Source organism: Dufourea novaeangliae, unplaced genomic scaffold, assembly GCF_001272555.1.
Source record: "Dufourea novaeangliae isolate 0120121106 unplaced genomic scaffold, ASM127255v1 scaffold2, whole genome shotgun sequence".
NCBI classification, from domain to species: Eukaryota; Metazoa; Arthropoda; class Insecta; order Hymenoptera; family Halictidae; genus Dufourea; species Dufourea novaeangliae.
The window spans coordinates 1,401,679-1,418,570 of NW_015373882.1; positions in this window are offsets into that span (position 1 = coordinate 1,401,679).

Sequence of the window (16,892 nt, forward strand, 5' to 3'; positions counted from 1 at the left end):
GGCGAGGTTCTACAGCTGCAGTTACGTAAAATTGGTGTAACCTGTTACAGTGTCGGGGGTAGAACTTGAGACGGAAAAACCCGCGAGGGAAACGAGTTTATAGTATCTGCTGATTAATTGGTACTGAATGTAAACACAGTTCGGTACCCAAGGCTTGTTTGCCTGTTTATACACCGCTCATAAGGATGGAGGAGCGTACAGGGTCGTTCAATACGCGAGCGTACGCTGACACACAACACTCTTGCACTCAAGCCTGAACATGTGGCAGCCGTGCCTAACTCGTGTAGCCTTTGTGTTACAAATCATGTTTACATTATCGCTACACTTGTGCGGTTCTAACCGGTGCACTGTGCTCGCACTCGTTCCTCAATGGCCCAATAGCCTAGGGAAAACGCCCAGCCAATTTACCCTCAAGCCTGCCTTGATTAGTTTAATTTTTGGATTTGTTTGGCCCAATAATAGCTTGGGGATGAAATGTTCTCGATCTTGCTAGCCCTATACTTATATGGTTCGTTGAAGTTCTTCAATTAGACGATTTTGCGAAATGTTCCACTTGCCATGGTAACGCTGCGCGAATGAAGTTGTGTTGCGACGTACAACGCATACACAACTCTATTGGTCAAGAACGTTGTAACAGTATGGTTGTTGACGGTACACCATGAATTGATTACATTCAACATCTAGTGTAAATTTGGTTCCGTATTAATCATCGAACTGTTTTACGAACGTCCATCTATTGTAAAACACGTTAGAAGGAAGGTATGAAAAGGAACGAAATATTAATAAGAGCTATCAAATATATTTCAATGACGATATACTGAATGCGGTATGTAAACTGTTACAGGAGAATACGTCTAAAATTTATGAATTTTTTCCTTTGTGATTAAATTTTGAACGAAACTAAAAATTCTATACATTTTATCTACTGATCTAGATTTAAATAAATTCATATGAAAATGCACACTCTTGACTATACACCTTATTCCAATCAAATTAACAATGATGATGGTTACGTTATTATTTTTCCAGATTTCATAGTTTTACTAGAAATGTATAACTACATTTCTTCAAACATGTGTTAATGTACCATTCGTCTTATACATAGAGTGCATTGCACTTTAATCGCTTCACAATAATATCTCCGGGACCAATAGATACTGGACATAACGTTTGAGCGTAAGTTAATCTGTACTAAAGAAGGTATACATACATATATGTATGTACTATGTATGTGGTCGGAACGTTTTTACTGCAAACAGGAGTTTTTCAAAGACTAAAAAGTTTTGTTCTTTTAATAGGAGTTATTATATGATATTTCGAATTTTATATTCCGTAGTAACCTTGAATAACATTATTTACAAAACATACAGTTTCTCTTTAGAAACTGAATTGAATTTGAAATCATCGCAATCCCTCCACCTAAAACAAAAACGCATTAAATATAACACAAATTAACCACAATCTGAAATATTTTTACAAAAGTCGTTTGGTCGCGGAGTGTGCCATAATATACCAGTAATAATTTTTGTGTAGATGGAAGTATATTCGGAGATTTCAATCACCTCCATCTTTTTAAAATTGCTTGCTGTACTTTTTAATTCTTGCAAGAGTCGAAGATTTTTAGGCGACTTTAACGACCCCAAATACAAGGTCATTCAATAGTAAATAAAAGAGTAACCAACGAATCTTACATTATAATAATTTACAATACAATGGCAAGTGTCTATTAATCCACTTTATATTTTTGTGAATAGTACGAAATCCCACATTGTAAACTAAGAGCAGATACTTGATGTAGAAAATAGTTTAAAAATACCATAAGTTCGTAAATTTTCGTATCATTTGCATAATATAATTACAAATACAAGTGACACATATAATTATCCTAAAATAACTCATTAACTTATATCTATTGCTACATATAATATATAGTAAAGGTACACTCTGCATATGAATTCCAAACTTTAAATAAAAAACGTAATTTAGCAATATTACGTTATATAATATCTAACTTTTACTAATATATTCAAACGATTTGCTTTGAACAAATCAAATACACGGCACAACTGGCTGCCAGGTCCGGATTAAAATTTCTTGTGGTCCAGAGCTATTAAACCTTCGGAGGCCCGCTTGATTGAAAACCGGGGTGGGGGGATCGAGGGCACAAAATTGTCTAAGACAACATACAATAAAATACATAAATCTTAAAAAATGGAAATTTATTCTAAGTAAAATTAAATATCATTTAATCCTAACGAACGCTTAATTATAACGAACAATGTTTCGTTATATTTTAACAACTTTGATCCGATTTATTTCTACATTTAGTACAATTGTTAATTCTTTCAAACGGGAAACAGGAAACAAAATTTCATACAATTATTTTTTGACAGAAACGGAAGGCTTAGATCGGTGCCCTTCTTGATATTGGGCCCGGGGCTATGGACCCCTCCCTGCCCCCCACCCCGTCCCCTTAATCCGGCGCTGTGGCTACTGTTACCTAAACGTAAGTCCATACCTCAGATAATTTAAGGTCGTTTCATTTTAACCACTTGCGCTGGCAGCCACGGTCACAAATGCGTGTAATTTCGACGTGTGTGGCACGTTACGTTTCAGCACAAGAGGTTAAAGGGCATGCTACAATTTTTTATCCCTAGTAAAATGGCAGATGTGTGTGCGATTTCAATGACTATTATTGGATATTCACCGTTAGATGAAGGAATACAGTAATTCCTCGATAAGTGGCCGAAAGCTCTTCGGCACTGACAAGAAGAGGTCCTCAGGTGCAACGCTGACTTTTTAATAATGTTTAGCACAGTGATAGAGTTTGAAATTCTGAAGCCAATGATATTTGTTCCAGCCGCATAGGGCCATTAGTTCATCATCGAGAATTTACTGTAATCTGTCTTTAAGATTGTCGATTGGTTATTGTTTATACCCACTTATCAGTTCACCAAGTTACTAACGGTACCAAATAGCCATTAATGCAAAATTCTTGTACATACCTCGTGTTTATCCACCAGACGCCAGATCGGATTTACTCTTTAATTTCCTTGATCGGCCAAATACTCGTGAACTCGAGTAGTGAAATTGGATGGTGTTCCGATTACTGTGGACTAGTGTTTTCTTCCGACTTTCCTTCTTTCTCGTTTTTTTTTTTGTACGAACGCGACCCATTGGTGTCACATTCCCTTTGATAGATTTTACTGTATTCTACCTGCAGCACCTGCGGACGGAGGTATCCAAACGCAAACGCTAGGGCCCAAAAAGGACCAATCGGGGACCTTTTCTGCACCGTTGGGATGCAACGTATACATAGAAACAGAATTTTTACTGAAAATCACATGATATGATCGTAAAATAGATTCTTGAAAAATGGATTCTATGAAGACTATGACGACCGACTAGTTTCGCGAGCAACTTAAGCCTGCGGCCAGCTGTTTTTGTAAAAAATTAACGAAATTGGCTGTTAGTATGTATGTAAAAAATTCAATAATTTTGCCTATCTAAAAAGTACAAGTCGACACTTACAAGACGCCAGTCCTTAGCGTCATTGGCCACTAACAGTTGACATTCGTATGCCGCCACTGTGGCGTCATCAGTCGTCATTATGTTAAGGCCGCAGGATGCAGAACTTTATGTATACATATATATGTATACAGCGTTCCGTTTTAATGTGTGAAAAAAATAATATTAGAATTTATGTCTGTGTTTAAATTACTATTGACGTCAAATCAAACGTCAGAGAAACTATTAAATTGGAACAGAATCGAAACAGCTCATATAACCCTGAATGAAATTCAGAACACTTCGCAACTCATACTTTTATAAATTCATGTTCCTAATGTGAGAAACATGAATACTTTAGCTTGTAATCGATGTTACATATGTTCTCCATTAAGCGTATATCATTGAGCACTTTACGGCATTTTATTGTTCCATTACATTTGTTCCATTTGTTTGTAGTACATATTATTATAATAAGTTTTATTATATTGAGAATTCCTAAAATAAAACTAAAGATGGACAAAGTAAATACTTTTTGACAGAACATTAATAAATAAAAAGACAAAACAAAATTAAGTACAACAAAAATTTTTGTTTGTCAGAATAAGTTCCTATTTGCGAACAACGGTATATGTGTGATGGGACTTCGCCAATGTGGAAATAGTGTGCATCTGTTTATTATTATTGAACATTATACCGAATTAAAACATCACGAGGTACATTTTGCGATACAAGAAATGGGTGTGAAAAATGATTGGTTTATCTATAAAAAATTGAAAGTGATCTCCAAAACTTTGAATATTTACTATGATCGTCTTAAAGACGTCTTTCAATCATATTAGGTATGTGACACAGAAAAACTTTTGATTAGTCCACGAACAACAGAATAATCTAAAAGTACGTAAATCTAAGGATGAATAATCGAAGGATCACTGGAATTCTTTGTTTTCGAATTCGAAACAGAACCCCTATATTAAATAATGTTATTAAACGTTCTATTTCTCTTTACTGTAAAATCCCACATTCCTCTGTTCCTTTATCCAATCCGCAAACAATTTATTCTGTCGTTTACAAACATCAAGTGAAAATAACATAAACGATAATCCAATCAACGTTTTAAAATTGGACCAAACGTCGTACTCTAGAACCGCCCGTTTCCCAACGCTTCCCCGTCCGTTCTCGAAAAGTGTAACGTAACGTTACGACGTCGCGATGGTAGCAGAAGAATAAAAAGAATAACTCCGAGTGGTCGTATGTTTTCCAAGAATACCGTGGAACATTACTCGCGATCTCATCATAAAAGTTATAGCGACACAATGACAATCTCATGAATGATGCAACGGCCTACGGAATTATCAAAGTTATGTGACATTGTTCGGCGACGGGACACGTGGCCCGGCACACAAAGGGCTTCGTGACACGCGAAATTGACCAAAGGGAGAAGCCAAAGGTACCAACACTGGTCGAAAGAACGAACGAACAAACGCGGAAATGGAGAACGGAGAATGAGGAACGGGAGAAAAGGCGGTTAGAAAATGGAATGGGGATGAAAGAAAGAAAAGTAGGAGAAAGGAAAATGCGGTGGCGGGAAACGAGGGAAAATATCCAAGACGTCGTGACAGTGAGAGGTTGGACATAGGATGGTACGGAGCCGGTACAGCAGATATAACGGGGCAGAACGCGGTAGTTGCCGACGCGAGACCCGAGCTATGCTGGTGAATTATACATGATACAGAACACAATCACCCTTCTCGACCTTCCTAACTCGTCCGAAAACCGTCCCCCCAGCTTCCAACTGCCCGTATGGATGCCGATACCCGACTATCTCCTGGCACCTCCGACACCACTACCTGTCGACCAACCACTTTTTTTTCCGATCCCGTCCAAGAAACGCTTCCCAACTGATCAGCATTGATTATTGAAACGCTTAACACACAGAACTACTGACAATTAACGTATACTTATTTCCAGAGACCTTAACCGTTATAACCACAATTTAAAAAGTGACGGTATAAGAGTTAATATCGTTGTGTGAATGATTTTGGTTACGAATAACCATTATAAATGGTTAAAATTTCTTTTGTTTGCGAATGACCAGTATTGGCTACGGAAATTATATTGGTCACGAACAACCATTATTAATGACAGAAATTGTTTTTGGTTGCACGTTAACATTATCGATGACGAGAATATTATTTTGGTTACTTTCGACCAATGTCAATTTTTATTAACGTTATTTTCACTAACGTATGTATATTTTAACTTAAAGTATATAAGTTCTATAATTCATTTTGCGTCACTGATAGATACATCAATAAACATAACGTTAATAAAAATACGCGATAGGTATGCTCTCGCCATTTCTTCACACATATCATTATTTTCGCGAAGAAAAACAGACAAAGCAACATCACCTTCGACCATAATTTTATATTCCAGATTATTTTTACATGTATTTCTTATTATTCTTGAATATCATCAGTATATTTTTCAAACTCACTAAAGAACAGTAGTTTAATCAAAACAACGGTTGGTGAAATTTGTATTATTAATATTTGTATACACATTGATCTGTATTTTATTATTATACTTAATGTATACACACTCTTCCTACTAACAAACATAGAAATTTATAAATAAGAACTATAAAGTTATAAAGTAGATTGGCTAAGTATGATGTATCTTATAATTTTGCTATGGAAAAACGATTTAATTCAAAACATACAAAATTAATGTTTGAATTCCTGGAGTGATACTTCTTTACAAAATAATTTTCTAATTTGAACTATGTACTATATAATATAGTTTCTTAAAATGTATACAACTTTTACATTGTCCAGATTCTTACATATGGTAATATGTACATACTGCAATAAATCTAACACTTATACGTAAATGTAATTTTCAACTGCTCCGGATAGTTTTTTATAGAGTATATTTTATCTATGTTCGTAATTATTCTTTTTCACCACTGCTTCGACTTAATCAGGAAAACTATGTAATAGTTTATTCATAACAAGTATATGTATTTCCGGTATTAAAAAAAGATTGTAAAAATGCTCAGAAAATAATAAACACATGGAAAAAAACGTATGATCAATTTTTCCACAAAATATCTGTAGACTTCACCGGTAAAATTTTAAATCGATCCGACTGGTTTCAACTATTTACTTTTCACCTAACAATCATTCAGCAGCAGATTAAAATTTTTAGTAAGTGCAAACCCAAGTACCTAGGTAAAAGAAAAATTAATAATTCGAGACACGAAAAGTTTTCTTATTTCGTCCAGGGATCAAATAACATGTTTGAAAACGTATCTTTGTGAATTTATTATTGAAATATTTATGACGAAAAAGCAGTTTACAGTGTATCATATGCATTAACGTAATTATTTAAAGCTACAGACAAAACCATAATTTACAATCTATAGCATTATGAAGTAAAAATTGGAAAAGACTTATTATTCTGTAAAATACTTGAGAGTAAAGTCAAGCTGTATAGAATGCGAGTTTATCACAGGCCGATTCGATCATTGGGTTGAAACGACCGCCCTAGGAGAACTAATTCTATCCTGAAAAGGATACGGAGTGAAGATGGTGTTAAAGCGAAAAAACACCGGATCTTGGCCGTAAGGCCTACTGTCCACTAAGGCGTCTCGTCATAGACGCTTCATAGACGTTTGATGCTTGCAGGACGCTTCCATGTAGCGACCAATGTAAAATAATGAACGTGTGTCCACATATGCTTCAGCGTCGCGTTTTCGTCGCTGCATGCGTTCGGCATGAAGTGCGTCGTCAACGATGTCTGCCGCTGGGCGTATAGAAGAACGCAAAATTTTCATTTGTGTTGGAGTGTGAAATATGTCGACCGTAAAATTCGTACAGATTGTTGAAAAATTACCCAAAAAATGTAAAAAAAAATAAAGGAAGTACCCATGTTTGTGCATGGCTAACACAACATCGCATTTTAGTGTCTTGTTTTTTTATTAGCGGAGCTACCAAACACACAATTCTTGCACGTATTTTTATTCATTATATAGAAAGAATGAAATACATGATCATTTATGTTCTTTTTTATGTAAGGATGTAACCAATATCATTTCCGACTTTTACGCCGTCGAATATAATTACAACATAAGGCGATAAGATCCGCCTCGTCGTCCGACATCTTTGCGAATGAGGAAAATCAAGCTTCCTGTACGCTTTCCATACGCTTCCAATACGCTCAAATGGACAGAAACTCAAGCGTAGCGTAATCGTCAAGTTGTACGGTACGCTGATGTGTCTATGACGATACGCCTTAGTGGATAGTAGGCTTTACAATTTACTGTTCAGATCGTTAACGATGTTCAAAAAAACACGATTACACACGGTGGGTACTGGAGAGATAATGTCAGCTACAAATCGTAGCGCGTAGCCAACATTACCGCGGGAACTCGGCCGGCAAACTCGCGCTCTGATTGATCGGTTTTTCGTTAATATCTCATTAACAAAGCCTCGGATAACATTTTTGTTACACCCTGTAAATGTAAAAGAAATTACTTAACAGACACATATTTTCAAACAAATTGTATAATATTTATTAGTAAATACATACGACTAGCACTAATTTTTTTTTCACATTATCACAAAAAGGTGACTTTTAAAAGAGATCAAGAAGATAAATAATTACCATCGCAATAATCTTTGAATGTGTTGCACAAGTGAAAGGAGAAGACGGTAAGTTTTAAAATAGATTAAAGTGTTAAAACAAATTTTACCTAACAATTCGTAACCGATAAAACAGTATTTGTTCAATTTAGTATTGAAATTGGGTCTACAAACGTGCATACGAAATAAGTAATTATACGTATAATTTGTGCAATGGCATCAGGAATACGATATATTCATGTGAGTCGCTTTAAAGACGTAAGACGGAATAAAACACAATTCCGTTCATTCACCGTAAATTAAGTACAACAAGTTTCAGCAGCAACTGTTAATTCTTGATCTCATATTTAAGTGGAAAAGAGTTCGCGCGACGTAGACGACGCTAAATCTACCCTCGCTTCTTCGCCCGTCTTAATTGAAAAAATATGAACTTTTTTGTCGTCGCCGGAGAGTACTTTGTTCCCCCTTAATACCACCGCTGTCTTACTTGCCGCGTTATTATAAAACATTGTAGTTTTCCACGTGAAAGATTAAGCTCGGTTCTTTCCTGCCGTAAAGGAAAATTGATTTAAGTCCTCCCGGAGAGAACGAAATTTTGCTAATAGTGAAATTCATTCGTGCATTACATTTGTGATTGCCAATTTAATACATACTGATAATATTATTATAACAATACTAATAACATATACTTTCAACTGTACTCGGTTCAAAAGATTTGAACATTTCTTTTAACTTTGAACTACTTCTATGTGTTCTGTTAAATTATAAAACTTCTACGCTGAATTTAAAACGTAGAATAGTATTATAACAAACTTTGTTATTAAAAAGGTAGAAAACCACGACGATTTAATGTAGATTACACTTCTTTCAGATTTAATCAGAAGTGTTACGTTAGAATCCGTTCTTCCCCTAATTCCAATACCTGTATGCGTGAAGGCACCATGAAGTACTTTTGTGATTCGTTTTATTAGATTAGTCAAAAAGTAATATCGAATTTCTGCAGTAGATCATGTTTTTTTTATTGCAAAACAAAGCACTGCTCCTAACTAATAAAATATGTACACATTCTCAATGCTGGTAAGTACTTCAGCGTGTTGTTTGAAAAAAATCATCACGACTGGGTTAAGTTTCCTTCAATTGACGTTGTTTGGAAAATAAGTCACATGGAAGTGCACTTTTCAGCAATTATGTTTCTTTATGTCCATTCGTTTATAGCATCATTATCATGCACGTAAAGAATCCTGTGTTATTACCGCGTTTTTCTCTTTCTGGAAAGAATAAAGAGCATAATCGCTCGAAAGTACACCTTCTCGTTACTTATTTTCAAATCACGGTAAATTCAAAAGGGTTAAACAAATTCGTAATGATTTTTTTTATACCACGCGTTGAAATGTCAATTTTTTGAATATGTACCTACATATTTTATTAGTCAAGACCAGTACTTTGTATAGAAACACAAAGACCTCATCATCTACTGTAGAAATCCGACATTACTTTTTGGCCAACCCAATGTCTTTATATCTTAATTTTATAAAAATACTAGGCTTTTGTATAACGAAATGAAAGTACTTAAATAAAATAAGAATACATAAAATAGTATAAGAACTATTCGTTCATTTACATTCTTTGAAATAACTTTATACGACAAATACATATTGAATCATACGGAAGCCACTATAAATGTGGATGTACCACGTTGAACCATTATGTTAGAGGCTGCTTAAGGTTAATCCTAAATCCCAATTGCCGCAGCAGTTAGAAGACGGCGTAGCAGCAAAAACAAAACCTGGTCTCCGCTAATCAAAGTGTTTGTCTTCGCTTAATCCTAGCTTAGCGGAGACTTAAATATTCCTTGTAAACTTCCGTCCAACGTCGGGGATTACTAAATGGGAGCAACGGAGGGTCTTGTCTTCGACTTAGCTAGAAAGTGCCAAGCTTGACTGTAATAGGATAAGACCGCCGAGGAGCTTTCTTAGTTGGTATACATACAACGTGTGGCATGTATTACTAAAGAAAGCATTTTCTTTCTGTCTGTTGCGAAAGATGCAATACCTTCATCTAGATATTTTCGTTTTTTTACATTTATATCGTAAAATCTATTTGCCACTGACCAAAATATCATTACTTATGCTGCATTACCAATTTTCTATGGTGTTCCGAATATAATTATTTATCTAAGGAAAATATTAGATTCTCGATCAATTTACCGGGAACGAATATGGCTGTTGAAAAATCAGTCAACACATGCGATTAATAAACGAACACTTTATTGTCAACATAGAATATGTTGCAAAAACACTCTTCTTTAACCCTTGCACTACGGCAAATTCCAGCGTACACCGTGCGTAACAGACGGCAGATGATTTAACTGTGATCCACGCTGCGAATAGCGAAACTTTTCGTCAACGATAACGACTGTAGAAAATTTCAAGCTACACGGTGACAGTAGGCGCAACAGTTATACTCGTGCAAATCATGCAAATAATAAGCGCTTTGTAGCAGACGTTCTTGAAAACACACATTGTACTGCCGCCAACAGCATAGTCTAAATGAAATTTCAAAACGCCTATAGGCGCCAATAGCAGCGGAAGAGTTAACAACTTTTTCCAACTAGCTACATCACGGACAAATGTAATCTATCTCGCGAATTCATAATAACTTTTAATAGATACAGAGCCGATCACTACAACCTAGCAGCTTCTGTTGCTAGAATAGGTATAAAAGTTAAACCTATATATGTGAATGCATCCAAGGACAAGAAGACCTGAACCACTTAATATGACATTGCTGTCTCTACAACAGTCAAAGAATAGACTTAATTAACAATCTAAGAAAACTTAAACTCCAACTACCCCTCCAAATAGAATACTTAATGAAGAGTCCAAACACACAAGCTTGTAAGAACATATTCAAATTTTTGTAGCAATGTAATAAAACTGTATGAATTCACAAACTCACTACGCATAAATCGTAAGGTTTAAAATGTAATATAATATGTAGAAATAATCAATATAATGTAATAATTCTTAATCCTTAATGTAAAGTAGATATAAGCCTCCATTTAGGCTTGAAATGCTTAATAATAATAAAAAAAGAAAGCTACATCACGCCATTCAACCGCTTCCGCTTTTCCAAAAACAAAACGCAAGCATTTTTAGTTTTGCACGTACACGCCTCTCACATTTCCATATTCATCGGTGCAGCAAAACGGTGTTACTCGCGGATTCCTACATTTATATCGTAAGCACTTATTATAAATTATTAATATATATTGTTACATACATCAATTGCGTATGTTTCATGTTGTTTACTACTTCAGACCATATAATAGTGTTCAATAAATACTTAACGAATAGATCTATTCATGTAATTTCAATTTTTCTACAATTTAAAGTCAATTTTAAACGATGTAACAAACATTAACAAATGAACAATAACAAACATACAACAATAACAACAATAACAAACAATGTCTAAATGAATGTTGGCAGTAATCGAGATATTGTAAATGAACAATAACAACAATAACAACAATAACAAACAATGTCTAAATGAATGTTGGCAGTAATCGAGATATTGTAATCTCTTTAACCTAATGAATGTTCTCTGTAGCTACAGATTGGTTTCAGAGTTGGCAGTAGCTTGCATGTATCACATATCCGTTTTGAAGAACGATACTTAATTTGATAAGTTAATATAAATGACTAATACAGAGGAAATTAAATTTTGGTGTTTATATGGAAATAATTGCTTTGAAAAAACCCACATGAGAAACCACGCATTATAGAAGAAAGACTGCAACATATGAAACGAATTACTTACATTACACTTCTTCCATATCTTCCTTTGTTAAGATATATTCAAAATTTCGCGCTGCAAGTCGCACATATTAGGATGACACGCCACCTATTTCCTGTTTTCGTATAACTGGCAATGTAATTCTTCCCTTGTATTCGCATCGTTGACGCGTTTTTATATTAAATAAAATGATATACTATAAAAATCAATCTTGTACCGACCCTTGAGGTGAATTGAAATATTAAATATTAATATAATGAATAGACTGCGGATTGTATGCATTTATAGACTATAGAGCTCCGTGAAATACAATGAAAGACAAAACTTTTTTAGAGAAAAAGGAAATTCGTATTTTTGTTCTTGTCTTTATAAAAGCTTTTTTTAAAATGTTATTTTGCACAAAAATCCGCAGTCTAGTAATGAAACACTGAAATGAACAATGAAAAAACGAAACTATTTACCAACAGAAACCCACCACTCCCGAAGACATGTAAAATCGAATAATTACAGCTTGTGCGGCTATCACGTCAGAAGAGATAGAACCAAAATTACTTTGAGCATTTATAACATAAAAAGTAAGTTCACATACAATCCTAACATTATTAACAGAGTTTCATTACTTTTCAATGTTCAATTCAAGGTCATAAGTTACACATATTTGAAGGCACCTTAACACGTGCTACTTGAGGTAATAAAAAAAGTAGCTGCCTGGCAAAAAATTAACGATAACCTAAAATAAATTCGAAAAAAATGACTAAACCATTCAAACTGTGTTTAAAATATTTCTCATATCATTAAAAGTAAAGAAAATAGTTAGGTGTCCGGTTTTAGGTGGAACACCCTGTACAGTGAATATTAAATTACATTATCATTTAAAAGCTTTCGTTTCTCAATGTGTATTATGTGTATACGTGTCTGAAGTTTGAAAGTCATTGAACGAATTACAATTTCAGTTGCTCTTAAATTATTAAACGATACATATGTTGAATAACAGAAACAGCGATACTGGAGATAATATTCTCCTGAATACCTTACATTCGGCGAAGACGATAAAAATTAAATTCGTAGAAACGAAACTCTACGCAATTAATTACTGTGCGAGTAAGTATTACGAAAGGAAGCACAGAAACAGCAGCGTAGCTGATGGGATGAGGGAAGAGGGGCGAAAATTCACAGTGACGGGCATTTGACACGCGAGACCGAGGAATCGCCTTATAATTAGTCGCGATACGGGACAATGACGTGAAGAGAAACGGCAGAAATTGAGTGCTATGAGGCTACCGAAGAACGATACCACACGGGAGTTGAAAGAAAAGGGGACTGCTCGAGGGGTCACGGGTTGGTCCAGTAAGGAAGAATGGATTTCTGACTACGTAGGAGAGAAAAAAGAAGACTTGAAACGTGACCAAAGTTATTTTAAAGTTAACTTGAAATACCAAAGTTAACTTGAAATACCAAAAGAAGATTTTTTTAAATATTGAAAACACTTTCCTTAATTTTAACTCTTCATGTTGCAAGTGCCAAATTAATTGAACAATTCAATTGGCATTAAAGATGTAACTGTTAAATTCAAATGACATTACAGATTAATGTTCATTATTGATGAAAGGATACTTTTCATTTAAAGTTAGTTTAACAGTGTACCATTGCTAGCACCAGTTTCACATCCGTTTTGGTTGAACTTGTAACATGCGTGTAACAAGCAATACATGTCAACGTTATAATTCACGCTGTAAATTCTTTACGTCATTGAATATATTCACGAAATTTATTAATACGTTCTTATTAAAAAATTTTATAAGTGTTCCTACGTGTTCACAATATTCTCACTTTTACATGGTAAATAATATAGTGAGTCCAGAATTAGCAATAGTATATTTTGCATAATTTTGAAATGCAAGGTCCGAAAGAATCACGGAATTTTCTTCGGATACCAATATGTTGTTAGATGTATTATAAGCAACGTGACTGAGTCAAACGAATACATACGTAGAATAACTTTTACCTTATCAGAATGTCTTAAGAATATTACTCTAATCACTAGATTTTCACTATTTTCGAAAGGATTTACGTTTTAAAAATACTACATTAATTGTGGTATTAAAAAATAAAATAATGCTGTAATTTCAAAATGAAGAATAAAATGTACTTTCCTTAAACCGAAATGCTATGTACAAGAAATACAGTCTGTCTAAACTAACAAATTACCATTAATTGAATTTCATTAATATTAGTGAATTTACAAGTTATAAGTTTTGTCTTGTATACTTCTCTGGCACAATAGTTTTTACAACTTTAAAAGTTACAAGTTAAATCACTAATGTTATTAGTACATTTTACAAGTGTTCCTGCACAATGAATGCGATTTTACAAGTTACTAGTATTAATTACTTGTAGGTGTAATATGTTTACAAGTCTTGAAACACTGACAATTTTGCTTGCAAGTTAATATTCCTGACTATTAATCGGTAAATTTTTGTTGACTGTGTGAATTTAAAATATTTTAGTCGTGATTGATCATTTATTTCCATTATTTATTGCTAAATTGTTGAAATAATACACTTTTGTACATTTTAATTTTCGTAGGCACACACAACTTTAGTTTACGTTGATCTTCACGCTTACCCATTTTTCAATAAAAAGAAACACACTTAACTACATTAACCAGTAATTCATTTCCAAATTAAAATAGTGAAATAGAACAACCCAAGTGACTTGTAATTTGTAAACTTTACTTGTATTTATAACTCTACTCGTTGTATTAAGAAATGTGTCAACGTTCTACAACAGAATTTATGTATTGGGACTGGTAACTTGTAGCTTGTGATTTGTAAAATTCCATTAATAACATTATTTCAATTGTGCATCAGGGCCCAGGTTGTTAGAATACGTATGAATTTATCCTTTCATTCATCGGAACGAATCGAGGTAACCGTCGTTCTTGTGACCCTACGTAAAACTTCCGAGAATTCAATCCGATACCGTCACGGAGACTTTCTCAAGCTGAGAAATTGTTCGCGATTCGCAAATCAATTACAAGCTTGATCCCAACCCTGCAGGTTACGTTGCGCCGAGCAGACTCGCAACACGGGTCGCGTAGGAAGCGTATTGTTGTACCACAGCGAGACGGTATAGCTGGAAGAACCCCACCTACCCCCTACCTTGGCTCATTCCCCGGCGTGTGCCTGGCTACACACGTTAAGAGAACAGGAGAAGTGTGTATGTTTTGAGAGCGGTATTATATCGAGCATAAAGAGCGGCCTCGTCCTAAGGGAATGCAGCGTGTGCGTGCTTGCATGCTCTATTCGCGACCCCCCCAACTTGGGACAAACCCCCTTCTCAACGACCCTCGCCGTTCTACCTCCTCTTCGACCCCTTCCAACTTTCCTCGCTCCGGTACAAGCGTCCCCCTTTCGGTCTATGTGCCATCACACTGACTCCCCTCCCCTTCCCCCTCTAACCCGACGCCCTCGCCATGCGCACCCTCGAAATGGAACCGAACAGGTTGATAATCTCCGTATAATACAAAAACTCGTACAGCCACCCTATGTTGATGCAGTCTCACTCCCTTGTATTCTTCTCCTAACCACTTCAAATCGCCCCGACCGTACCTCTATCCCTGTCATCTTATTAACACGTTCCTTCCTGTTTTTCCTTGCTCGGACTTTAAAAGTTGCGCATCGCGATGACATTTTCATTGCAGACTGACCGTAGAAACGAACCAAACACCGAAATATTAGCCGTCGTAACAAATATCACCTTATCAAGCCAAACTCACACTAGCGATCAAAGGTACGGTCCGATCACGATCAATCTGAATTTAGACTGTACCTCTCATTAGACTACGTGTGATTGATAAAGACCGCTGCCAGATTTTACGTGATCTAACCAGATCGTGACCGCTAGTGTGAATCCGGCCTTAGTCTTACTCGACCGAAGCTTTATTGAACAGTCCGTTTGCGTTAAACTCGTGTTTAATCGTGACGGGTTTAACTGATAAAATTGTATCGGTATAAAGTTGAGATACGGTAAGTACTTGACGGTACAAATTTAGAATATAGACAAACGGAGAATACTAAACTGTACGAAATTCCATGGAAATATATCACAATCTTACAAGCTTTATTTTAAACTGACCATTCATTAAATCGTTTCAAAAATTCGTAGCGTTTCGAGCAGAGTGTTTTCGTTACCTTTTGTAATGGAAAAACACAAAATCGTTTGATCTGATGATCGGGTACTATTTTCTAGGTGTAGATTGAATGTATTTGCTGCACAAATTACTCGTCGACCTGTTTCATTTTCTGTGAGAAATATCGAGAAAACGTATGAACAAGTACAAGGTCCATTTTCGTTACATTTTATCAAGCTTCTAAAAAGATTACACTACTTCGACTGGAAAATTTTATACTATCCGTCCAATTAATTAAACTTCACCTCTTTAATGCTTATTCCTTTAGATCGCTGGAATATCATGTATCAATAAAAAAACGTCGAAAACAATATCCATCTAGAGGCAAGTTGAAAAGTCTTTTTAGTTAAAACAATCGAAGTTGTATAAGTATAATTGGTATAATGCAATTAATTGAAAAATGAAAAGAAATTGTAAAAAAAACAATAGTAAATAAGAATATAATATAAATTGAAAACCATAGATTCTAAAACGGTACAAACTTTGGAAACGGTGATTGCAATGCTTGCGTGCATCTCATTTCAATTCACTTTCAAGTGTCTTTTGAGACTACAATCTTTGCTCAATAAACTACCACCTTCTTACGTTCCCAGTGTATCAAGTCCACCGAGCAGACCGATTGCTGTCCGTACATAAAACTCGAAGAAATGGTCAATTGAAGCGGCAGCGGTTTACCGAGGGAATTGCTGAGGGTCGGACGGCCAATACTCTTAAAAGATTAACGCGTTTCTTTTCTAGGTAGTGAC